Source organism: Vigna radiata, unplaced genomic scaffold, assembly GCF_000741045.1.
Source record: "Vigna radiata var. radiata cultivar VC1973A unplaced genomic scaffold, Vradiata_ver6 scaffold_43, whole genome shotgun sequence".
Taxonomy (NCBI): domain Eukaryota; kingdom Viridiplantae; phylum Streptophyta; class Magnoliopsida; order Fabales; family Fabaceae; genus Vigna; species Vigna radiata.
In genome coordinates, this window is record NW_014542924.1 from 129,553 (window position 1) to 137,974 (window position 8,422).

The window sequence follows — 8,422 nt, forward strand, 5'->3', positions numbered from 1 at the left end:
AATGATTCTCAAAGCGAATTATTCTTTTTTGTCTGATCAATATTTCCAATAGAGTAAGTTGGGTTTTTATTCCTCTTTTATTTGCATATAGCATTTTTTGGTTCACTTTTATTGTTTGAATTTTCTTTGCTAATCTCTATTGATCAATAGACATAATGGTGTGTCTTGATTGTGATTGTGTTTGTTCATAGGAGAAAATAGAGTTTCTTATGCTTTTAGAACTATTTTTAGGTTTTCTCGAATGTTGGTCTATCTATGAGTAAAGGAAACTAATAACACTAGTGCAAAATAAGTTTTCCACGTCTCTCGTTCAATGTCAGAACAAAAAAAAAAAAAAACTAACATTACAAATAACCTATGGCATTGTTGTAAAATAAATGCAGACGTCGAAACTCACATTTTTTCGACGTCCTATGTCCATTTAACGTCGAAAAATTCATTTTTCAATGTTAATTGATGTTGGAAATTTAGTTTTTTGACGTTATATAGTTGCATGCAATCATTTCAACCTGAACAGAAATGACCCTTGAGTTGTCAAAATACGAACTAGATGTCGAAAATCTCATTTTCCAACGTCATTTGATGTTGTACATCCAAATTTTCGACGTCGTATATCATGTAAATTTGGTGAATTCATTAAAACATTTAGTGCATAGGTGAAAAATTTACTCACATAAGACATTTAATATCCTAGACTCAAACATCAAAAGCCTATAAGACGTCGAATTCTACTTTTTCCGGCGTCATATAGCCTAATAACATTTTGTAAAATGGAAGAGAAAATATGGTGATTGTGAAAAGGTTCAAAGGGTAAAGAATTTGGTGGGATAAGGAGAAGGTGACTTGCGATTTGTTGGTAAGAATTTCAACTATAATTATTGAGAATTTACTTTAATTAATTAACTTTTAATTTGGTTAAGAGATTTAAGAATAAACATGATTAAACACAATAAACTTGATTGGGAATGTACTTTGGTTGAATTTATTATGAATAATTTAGAAAGGTCTTGCTTTTGATTGAGAATCTACTTTGATTAATTGAGAATGTACTTCAATTAATTTAAAACTCAAACAATAATCAATTGAATAATAATTCGTGGATCATCGATGATGAATCTATCTTAAAAAAGCATCGGAATTAGCCTATTTCACTATAATTGTTTCTAAGTTTCTCACTTGTTCTTCAATTAAACTCACAACATTTATTAAACATTAATTTCATTAGCATAGTTTTGCACTTTTATTTTTAAGCATTGCGTAGTATTTACTAATCTTTCAGAGTCTCTGTAAGAGTTAAGTATTGAAAAACAATTTTGTATTCGTTGAGAAACGACTCAGGGTTACTTTAACCTTATCTATTTTCTTGACTACTAACTTGGCAATATTGAAGTTGCCTTATAAAGTAGTATTAACTTGATAGCTTCAATGACAGAGTATCAAATTTGGCACAATTGTCGAAGAATACGGTTAGTATTTTGAATATTTTGATTCTTATTTTTATTTTTATTTTCATTTGTTTTTATTTTCTCATAACACATATACATTTAATTTAGTTTGAGTTTTTTGTAGTCTTTAGTTATTCTTATTATTAGCAAAATCTTTATTCTTGTTTTAATTAAGAATTTCTCTTGAGAAATATTTGAGGCTAGTTTGAATATATTATGGCTAGGAAAGACTTGGTATTTAAGTTGTTCATTGTGATGCACCTCTCTTTTCTAGGAGTGGACCTAAACAAAGTCTTACTTATTTCTTATTGAAATTGTTGGGAAAAGGATGGCTTAGTTTCAACACCAAGAGGAGGGGTGAATTGGTGAGGTTCAAAAATCAGAGTCTTTTAAAAATCTTTTTCGCAAAGTATAAAGCTTTACACAGTTTCTTGAATCGCAAGGAATAAGAAGTTTAAGTGCAGCGAAAATATAAAGTTGATTGTGTAAATCGTAAAGTCGACTTAAAGTAAACAATGTAGGGAAAGAGAAAGTAAACACAGAGTTTTTATACTGGTTCGGCCTCAATGCCTACATCCGGTGTCCTTCCACAACCAGGAAGCCAATGCACTATATTAGTCAAGGTTTTTACACAAGATTTCTATAGAGACCTCCACGTCAAAATATAGACAATCTCTCTAACCCTCTAACTAAAAGTATAGGCAGCAACAAAAAGATCTGCAGCAAGATATCCCATTTTCTGCAATATTCAACCCACTTTGAGCAATCCTCAAAGTGTCCAGAACTCCATGAGTTCACCTCTTGTAATCCCAACAGGACAACAACAATTTCCTCCAAAGATTGATAGAAGTCTTGATCAATATGATGAACACTGGCAGTGTAGAATTTGGTCAAACAGTAAGCACAAATCACTTCCTCCTTAAGAAACTCTTCAAAGAAAAATCTCCTTCGTCTTCTTAATGAGTTCTTGGAGCCTTTACACAAAGATCAAAATTTGAAATATCAAAATAAAATTGTTAGATCAACCAAAGTCTCTGTGATCAACAGAATCACGTTTATTTATAGTTTTCTATAAATCAGATGCTTTTGTAGTCGACTTTACCACTAATATAGTCGATTGTCATCAGACAGTTATAATAGTTAAAACAAATTAGCAGCAGTCATAACTACCAAATTAATTACGCATTTAATTCAGTTGACTTGCATTTAATCCTTTAGCATAGAATTGAAATATAGTCGTTACAGCACAAAAGCATCAACGGAATTTCAAAACAAATAACTAACTAAGTCGAATTCATTACGTGTGCAGTCGACTTAAACACTTCAAATCAGTTTTGAAAAACTTTTCAATGCAAAATTACTCATAGCACTGTTTTTGAAAATCTGTGCAAAGTCACGAGTTCTAATCGACTTACTTCATAATGAAGTCGACTTAAAACTTGCAGTTTTGCCACACAATATAAGTTCAACGAAGTGCATGTGGTTTTCTTTTCTTAGACATATGTAATGCAATCACAAATGATGTATCAAGTATAAAATCAGTGAATATGCATACATATATGAGAATCAACACAAACATGTTGTTTAAGATGTCATTCACAATAAAGAATTGAACATGTAACACATAACAATACATGTGTTATTAATAATGTGTTGTCATCATCAAAAACCAGAACATTGTGAGATTAAGGTTTAGCTAAATCAGTGCTTACCTTATCAATAATCTCAACAATCTCCCCTTTTTTTATGATGCACAACCGTGATTAATAAGCAACCATGTTTGTACACAAAACAGCACATAAAACAGTCATGTAATCACCAAATATCAGGGCTTATATAAGCAAACAGTAAGAACAAGTGATTAAATGATTTTTCCAATATATCAGAGCAAACACAAGTTAATTACAATATATTTCAGAACATTTAGTCTGAATTAACAGTATCAAGCAATCAAATATCAAGCACATAATCAATCAAACTTTTCTCCCCCTTTGTACATTAGTAAAAAAGGTTTGCTTTTAGATAATGATATGTTGATAAAATGAAATGCCAGAGATGCATCAATGTAAACAAATTAAACATTCAAAGATGCTCCCCTACCACATATATTCACATGAGAAAGAAAATCTCCCCCTAAAGTGTAGGCATGTGAAAAATCTATGCAATCATGTAATGATCCCCCTGTCATTATGCATATTTTAAAATCAAAATCAAAATGCACAATGCAATTTCACAAGTATCAGAGCATATAATAGTTTGTATCAGAGTTAGAATTGCAAACAATTCAATCAGGCAAAGATACAATTATCAACAATCTCACAATATATTCTCACAGATAAAACAAACAAATAGAAACAAAGATATATTGAAGATAACTAATATAAAATGATCAAACAACTGAATAACCAAATTCCAATAAATGGAATTTATAACCCCTGCAAGTGATAGTCGATTGATCCATTGTTCAAGTCGATTTCATTGCTTTTCATTGAGTTGTGACTCTACTAGTAAGTTCAGAAGCAATGTTTCATGCATAACCTTTCACGATCTTTTGAAGATCAAGCAATTTAGAATCATAGTAATGCAAGAAATTATACAATTAAGAAGTGAGTATGCAAAAGAATTAATGTAACAGTAAACATGTGCATAATCAAATTCAAAAATCACTTAGTCGATTTTAAGATTCATTTTGTACTACTGTCATTTAGAATTCCTAATTCATTCCGAATAGTAAAGAATATTTCCCTGTTTAAAGGTTTTGTAAAAATGTATGCCTATTGATTTAAGGTATCTACATATTCGATCTTAATTTCACCCTTGAGGATGTGATCGTGTATGAAGTGATGCCTTATTTCAATGTGCTTGGTTTTCGAATGAAGAATAGGATTTTTTTTTTGTCAAATTAATAACACTTGTGTTGCCACATTTCAGTGGAATGTTATCTAACGTAATACCATAATGTTTGAACTGACTCTTAATCCAAAGAGATTGTGCACAACAGCTTCCTGCTGCTATGTACTCAACCTCTATGGTGGATAATGCTACACAAGCTTGCTTCTTCGAATGCCAAGAGACTGAAGAAGATCCAAGTAAATGACAAGTGCCACTGGTGCTCTTTCTATCTAGCTTACACCCTCCAAAATCAGAATCATTATAACCTTCCAGAAAAACATTTGATCCATTTGGATACCACAGTCCAAGACTTTTGGTTCCTTTAAGGTATTTTAAAATTCTTTTAATAGTAGTTAAATGTGATTCTTTAGGAGAAGACTGAAATCTAGCACAAAGACACACATTGTGCATTATGACAGGTCTACTAGCAATTAGATATAGTAATGATCCGATCATACTTCTGTACATTTTTTTATCAACATTTTTTCCAGCTTCATCAAGATCCAAGTAGCAATTTGTTGCCATAGGAGTTGCAGCCTCCTTGCAATCCAGCATTTTGAATTTCTTCAACAGATCAGTGCAATACTTGGATTGGTGAATGAAGATTCCATTTCTGGCTTGCTTGACTTGAAGACCAAGAAAGTAAGTCAGCTCACCAATCATAGACATTTCGAACTCATCCTGCATAGTCTTAGAAAATTCTTTGCATAATACAGGATTAGTTGGTCCAAAGATAATATCATCAACATAAATTTGAACATATAGTTTGTCTTTATTTAAATTTTTTATAAAAAGAGTTGAGTCTACTTTACCCCTTGAGAAACCTTTCTTTATAAGAAACTCACTCAAGCGCTCATACCAAGATCTTGGTGCTTCCTTCAATCCATATAAAGCTTTTCTTAGCTTGAAGACATGGTGAGGATGTTCAAAATCCTCAAATCTGGGTGGTTGTTCCACATATAGTTCCTCCTTGATATATCCATTTAAGAAGGCACTCTTAAAATCCATCTGATATAGCTTGAATTTCATCATTGAAGCAATGGCGAGAAGAATTCTTATAGCCTCTAGTCTAGCCACAGGTGCATAAGTTTCATTATAGTTGATTCCTTCTTCCTGACTGTAACATTTTGCAACAAGTATGGCCTTATTCTTTATGATCTTTCCTGAGTCATCCATCTTGTTTTTGAAAACCCATTTAGTTCCTATGACCTGTAGATTATCTGTTCTAAGTACCAGCTCCCGTATATTATTCCTCTTGAACTGGTTTAGTTCCTCTTGCATGGACATCATCCAATTTTCATCTCCAAGAGCATCTTTAATCTTTTTGGGCTCAATCTTGGACATGAAAGCAACACTCATGCAGAATTGATTCAATTGTCTTCTTGTGGACACCCCTCTTGAAATATAACCAATTATGTTATCAATAGAGACATTTTTGGGCACTTTCCATTCCTTAATCGATTCTGTTCTGGGAGAGTCTATTAGTTCTTCAGAGTTTTCTTTTTCTGGTGTTTCTTCAAACTTTTCCTCCTCTCCAGCGAAATTCTCAGCTTCAGTGGATTTTCTGTTGTGTTCAAGGTTAATAGTAGCTCAACATACTCATCAAATGCCACGTGAACAAATTCTTCAACACACATTATTCTTTTATTGTAAACACGATAAGCTTTGCTGGTTAGAGAGTATCCTATGAAGATTGCTTCATCATCCTTGGAATCAAACTTGCCAAGATTTTCCTTTCCATTGTTTAGCACAAAACATTTTCACCCAAAGACTCTTAGATGAGAGATATTCGGTTTTCTTCCCTTTAGCAGCTTATATGGAATTAACTTTAGTATTGATCTTATGACTATTCTGTTCAGCACATAGCAAGTTGTACTAATTGCATCTGCCTAAAAATACTTAGGCATGTTCCTCTCATTTAGCATTGTTCTGGCTAGCTCTTCTAGAGCTCTATTTTTCCTCTCAATCACTCCATTTTGCTGAGGAGTTCTACGTGCAGTGAAGTTGTGTGATATTCCCATTCCAACAAGGTATTCATCAAATGCTTTGTTCTAAAATTCTTTCCCGTGGTCACTTCTAATCGATTTAATCTTGAGGTCCATCTCATTTTGAATAATAGCAGCGAACTTCTTGAATACTTTAAGTGTGTCACTCTTGACAGCAATGAAGAATGTCCATGTAAACTGGGAATAGTCATCAACTATAACAAGTCCGTAAGAGCTTCCACCAAGGCTTTTCACTCTTCAAGGTCCAAATAAGTCCATGTGCAATAGTTGCAGAGGTCTAAAGGTTGACATTTTTCTTTTGTTCTTGAAGGACTGTCTTGTTTGTTTTCCCTTTTGACACGCATCACATAATCTCTCTGAAGCATAGCGAATGTTGGGAAGGCCGATCACAAGATCCTTTGATACAAGTTTGTTCAGTTGACCCATGTTGATGTGAGCAAGTCTCTTATGCCATAGCCAGACATCACCTTCTTTAGTCATCAAACAAACTAGAGACTTGAATTATGTTTCCTTGAAGTTGATTACATAAAATTTTTTAAGCCTTTTTCCCACAAGTAACAATTCGTATGTTGACCCATTGCTAATCAAACAATATTTAGGCTCAAAGGTAATCTTTAATCCTCTGTCACATAGCTGACTGATACTGAGTAGATTGTGCTTTAACCCTTCAACAAGAAGAACATGTTTAATTTTATAAGATGAAGGAGTTTTTATTTTACCTATACGGATGATCTTCCCTTTGTTATTGTCGCGTATGTAACATGACTAGTAGTCTTGTACGAGATATTTGAGAATTTTGTAGGATCCCCTGTCATGTGTCTCGAGCATCCATTGTCTAAGTACCACGTGGAACTTTTTGTTTCTTCTTTCATATCTGCTTCTGAAACTTTAGACTTTGCCATCATGATCAGATCATCTTCAGACGTGGTCTTCTTGCTGTCACTTCGACTCTTGTGGCCATTCTTTTTCTTAAGAAATCTTGTAAATCTATCATGAAGCAGATTAATTCTTTGTAATCCAAGACCAGATTTCCCACCATAAGTTGCCTTGTCTTGCAAGATTTCTGTTTCAAAATATTCATAGAACTCATTAGTGATAGAATTTGACTTTGCATTGCAAGTAGCTGATATCAATTCAAGTGCAGATTCACATATCCTTCTTGTTTGAGAAATAGAAGCCATTATCCAGGAATATAATTGATTCAAAGAAAATAGAAGTCGACTAGTTTATCAAATATCTTATGAAAACTAGCTCTGGTGCCAATTGTTGGAAACAGGATGGCTTAGTTTCAACACCAAAAACGGGGTGAATTGGTGAGGTTCAAAAATCAGAGTCTTTTAAAAATCTTTTTCGCAAAGTATAAAGCTTTACAAAGTTTCTTGAATCGCAAGGAATAAGAAGTTTAAGTGCAGCGGAAATATAAAGTTGACTGTGTAAATCGTAAAGTCGACTTAAAGTAAAGAATGTAGGGAAAGAGAAAGCAAACACAAAGTTTTTCTACTGGTTCGGCCTCAATGCCTACATCCAGTGTCCTTCTGTTAAGACTCCGGTAAGTGTACCGAATCATATCAAGTAATAATAAGTGCTAAGACTGTTGGAAAACAGGTTGGCTTCTTTTTAACACCAAGAGGGGTGGTGAATAGGTGAATTTTCAAAAACAGAGTATTTTTGCAATCTTTTTCACAAAGTATAAAACTTTACAAATTTTCTTGAATGGCAAGTAATAGAAATTTAAGTGCAGCGGAAAATCAAAGTAGACTACATAAATATCATAGTCGACTGAAAGTAAAAGTGTAGGGATAGAGAATTCAAACCCAGGTTTTTATACTGGTTCGGCCTCAATGCCTACATCTAGTGTCCTTCCAATCCCAGGAAGTAAATGCACTATAATGGTCAAGGTTTTTACAACAATGTTTTTATAGAGACCTTCACATCAAAAATATAAAACACCTCTCTAACCCTCTAACCAAAATATAGGCAATACAAACAGCAAGACTTGCAGCAAGATATCCCCTCTTCTGCAATCTACAATCCACTTTCAACAATCCTCAAAGTGTACCAGACTCCACGAGTCTACCC